The sequence below is a fragment of the Macaca fascicularis genome, chromosome 3 (assembly GCF_037993035.2).
Source record: "Macaca fascicularis isolate 582-1 chromosome 3, T2T-MFA8v1.1".
In the NCBI taxonomy this organism is placed as follows: domain Eukaryota; kingdom Metazoa; phylum Chordata; class Mammalia; order Primates; family Cercopithecidae; genus Macaca; species Macaca fascicularis.
In genome coordinates, this window is record NC_088377.1 from 196,310,837 (window position 1) to 196,315,241 (window position 4,405).

Genomic DNA, 4,405 nt, shown 5'->3' on the forward strand with positions numbered 1-4,405 from the left:
GTTGCACATTTGTTGTTTTGAATTTAACAATTATAGTACTCCAATGAAGCAATCATCTTAAAATATGAATACATGTATAAAGTATTATAATGTTCCATCCTTTAAGGTTAGAAACGACGTCCCATACCTGTCTCCCATCACTCTGAGGACAGTGCGGTAGCAGGATCAGTGATTCTCAACCATGGGCAATTTAGCCCCTATGGCACATTTGACAATGTCTGGGGACATTTTTGGTTGTCACAACTAGGGGGTAGGGGATAGGAAGCTGCTAAACATCATGCAACGCACAGGACCATCCTCCATGACAAAGGACCCGTGCAAAATGTCAATAGTGCCACTGTTGAGAAACCTGGATTAAGATCATGTTGTAACTACATTTCAGTGGAATAGACTTTGAAAGTTTCGACCGGGCACAGTGACTCATGCCTGTAATCCCAACACTTTGGGAGCCCGAGGCAGGTGGATCACTTGAGGTCAGGAGTTCGAGACCAGCCTGGCCAACATGGTGAAACCTCATCTCTTACTAAAAATACAAAAACTAGTTGCGCATGGTGGTGCGTGCCTGTAATCCCAGTTACTCGGGAGACGGAGGCACGAGAATGGCTTGAACCAGTGAGGTGGAGGTTGCATTGAGTCAAGACTGCACCACTGCACTCCATCCTGGGTGACAGATCTAGACTCTCTCAAAAAAAAAAAAAGTTTCTTGCACATAACGCCTTGGTGGCTTGCTTCGGACAGCTTTCTTCCAAATGGGACTTGGCTTCTGTCATCATGGGGCTTTGCCAGCTGTACAGATGAGGACAAAGCACATAGAGAACCCTGCTGCAGGTTCTATGCCTGAGCTAGCAAGAGTGGCACACATTCCTCCAGCCATTTCCACTGGCCAGACCTGGTCTCCTGATACCTCCGTAAGCTGCAAAGGAGACTGCTGGTTGATGTGGTCTTCTTACACGTCTAAGAAAAGAAAATGAAATCGATGGTATCTTGCCAATTTTTGCCATTTTTGGTTTTCAAAAAAATTCTTATATAAATTAAGATTAGAGAGTGTAATATAACACAAAATTCTCAAAGATAATTTCAAAAAAATACCCTTTAGCTACTCAATAGATATTTGTTGAATTTGAGGTTACTGGCTTTATACATAGAGGATTAAGTGTATTATTTTTCCCTCCTGGCCAATGGCAAAACCCCATCTCTACTGAAAATACAAAAAAATTAGCCAGGCGTGGTGGTGCACACCTGGAATCCCAGCTACCCGGGAGACTGAGGCACAAGGATCGCTTGAACCCGGGAGGCAGAGGTTGCAGTGAGCTGAGATCACGTCAGCCTGGGCAACAGAGTGAGAGTCTGTCTCAAAAATAAACAACAACAAAAACAGCATTCTTTTTTAAAAAGCAAACACAAGGTAGTTCTCCGAGGTATGTGAGTGATGTGTTAGATATCTTCCATTTGTCCCACTCCCCATGTCAGATCTGTACTCCATCCTGCTCCACCTTTTTCTCCGCCCCTGGGTGCTGACCTGAGCAGATTATATAAGTAGGATCCCTTGCACATTGGCTTCTAGTTGAATTTGGTCAATGGGGAGTCCCAGCTGAAGGCTGGGAAGTGAGGGGAGGGAGGAAAGAGGTATTAGGGTGTTTATTTCCCAGGTTCCTCGTCAGCTTGCCTTGAGCTGGCAGAGGAGCCCGTTCTATACAACTCTCTCCTTCCAGGTCCTGGGAATCTTTCCTTCATCTCATCACTTGGACCTACGGGTGGTGAGGGCGCACCTGCTTCTCCCCCCAGCTCCCTTCACTCTCCATGCATCCCGCCTACACCTTTGTAAGTAGTCCCTTGATAAACCTTCTCAGATGATTGTAATTTGAGTGTGCTGCTCCCAGTGGTGACCCTGTTGTGATGGACAGGACAATCTTACAGGGACAATGAGAAATTCTTAAAATATTGTGTCTGCTCTCAAAAAACTGACAAATATTTGGATGCACAAACCTAACACTAGTGGGATTCTGTAGAAATGCAGCAGAGATTTAGAAAAGAGGTTCCCGTGTGCCAGAACAGCTGGGGGAAGACTCTTGGATAGAGTGGGCTGAGGGGAATAGTTCTTGAAGGGAGAGGAGAAGCCACTGAAAAGAGGTCAGAATACTGATACTGCCAAATAAAAGGGTACACATTTGGGATATTAAATAACTGATGATTTAAGGTAGAAATGGGGAATAATAAGAAATAATAGGCTGTGTCTAGCGTATGAAGATCTCGGGACCTCATCAGAGGAGGTTGTTGCATTTGACTTAGCATAGTTCTGGGGCTGTGAAAACAGAAAAGGAAATTGCTTACCAGCTATTTAAAGTTAAGTACTTGGTGACAAGCTGGCTATGGGATTGACTGTTTACTCATGTTGTGGGTAAACAAAAAGACATATTGAATCTTAACTCAGATTTTAACCCCTGGTACCTGTGAGGGTGACTTATTTGGAAATGGGGTCTTTGCCCACATCATTAAGATGAGGTCCTACTGGATGAGGATAGGACCTAAATCCAGTCACTGGTGTTCATATAAGAAGAAGAAAATTTGAACACAGACACCCAGGAGAGTGCCAAGTGATGACCGCGTCAAGGGTTGGAATGATGTGTCTGGAAGCTGAGGAACACCAAGGTTGTGGCAGACACTAGAAGCTGGAAGAGGCCAGGACATCCCCTCCCCTAACGCCTTCAGAGGAAGCACGGCCTGGCCAGTACCTTGATCTTGGATTTCTGGCCTCCAGAACTGAGAGAATGAATGTCTATTGGTTAAGCTGCCAGTACATGGCACTTTGTTACAGTAGTCCTAGCAAACTAACATTCAGCACATCTGAAGTATAGTCAAGAAGAAGCTAGAAATTAAGAAGTCGGACCATGTTTGGAATTGATTTAAGCCAAACAGTGTACTATGTGTGCCCTGCTAAAAATTATAATAATGAGAAACTGTTACAGCCTAAGAGTGACCCCAGGATTTGTAACTGACTTTGAGTGCCCAAGAACTGCATGATAAGTCTATTAAGATAAACTTATTTAAGTTCCTTGCTTTCATTTCTTTACATGTTTTCTCTTTCCTATTAATATATACACAACCAGTGGACTTTTGATGCCCAGGTGGGTCTAGTGGTAAGCTTTCACTGCTAGGTTATGCTGTGGGAACTAACTCCCAAAGTTCAGTGGCCTAAACAAAGCTCACTTCTCACTCATGTGTTGGGCAGGCATGGCTCTGCTGCTCTTCTTTCTGGAACCTCTGCAGAAGGCATAGGCAGTTCTGGTGACCAAGGGGAAAGAAGAATGGCAGAACCATGCAATAGCTATAAAACTTCTCTTTGGAATTCATACACATTCCATTTGAGAGTCAGTCTCGTTGCCGAACCTGATGTCAATGTGGAGGTGAATCTGTTCGTCCCACAGGGAGTCACTCTAGGTCATGGCAGAGTGGGCAGGGGTATGTCATCCTCTTCCTGGGAATACAGCAAATAACTGAGGACAGCAGTGTGTTATACCAGTGTTCCCTGTCAGTCACAAACGTGAACGTATGTCCCTTCTGTACTCCACATGCGTGTCTTTTGAGAAAAAATTGCAAAAATTCCACTCAATGATAGCATCAGGCCCAAAGTGCAGGCGCTCATGGGGGCCTCTACATCTACTCTCGATGTGTCTTCTCTCAGTCTAGTAACAGATGGACGCCCCTCTTCCCTGACACGCTGTGGAGCTGGGAAAGATCACTCCGTTGAGAACAGGGAGAATGAATTCAGGCCGACCCAGTCGCTGGTCCAGAGCGCGACGGGCATCCCTGTGGGTGGATGTAGGGAGGGTTCCCCACCTCAACTGTCACTACCAGTTAAACTTCAGTAAATTACATTGCAGCTACACACAACTTCCAAATCGAAGACTCTGCGCTCACAGGCACAAGAGTGAGGTTCGAGGAGTTGGCCTGTGAAGGTACTTGATCACTGCATGGTGAGAACCCATGGATGAAAGCTTTCCTTTCTTTGCCCCATTTTTTGAGACTTTTCGCCAGGTTCCTCAGAAAGGGCCCCATTGATCTTGCACTGAGTCCCATTGGGTGGTCAGTTTGGTCACACATCCCACCCTCCCTGTTTCACCCCCTGCACCCGCACCCCTGCTCCCTGGGGTCACTTTCCCAGTTAAACAATTTGCACACAAGCCCTTGCCCAGGCCCTGCTCTGAGAGGGGCAATTTGGAGAACCCAAGCCAGAACCAAAGCAGGTGACAAGGCAAAGCCCGCAGTGAACAGGGCAAGAACTATAATCCTACAGGATAGCAACCCATGGTGGGGAACCATACACAACAAGCAACTGCCGTGGAGAAGTGGTGGTGTGACTCTTGTTTCTTTTGTTTGTTTGGGTTTTGGTTGTGGCTAACGACAA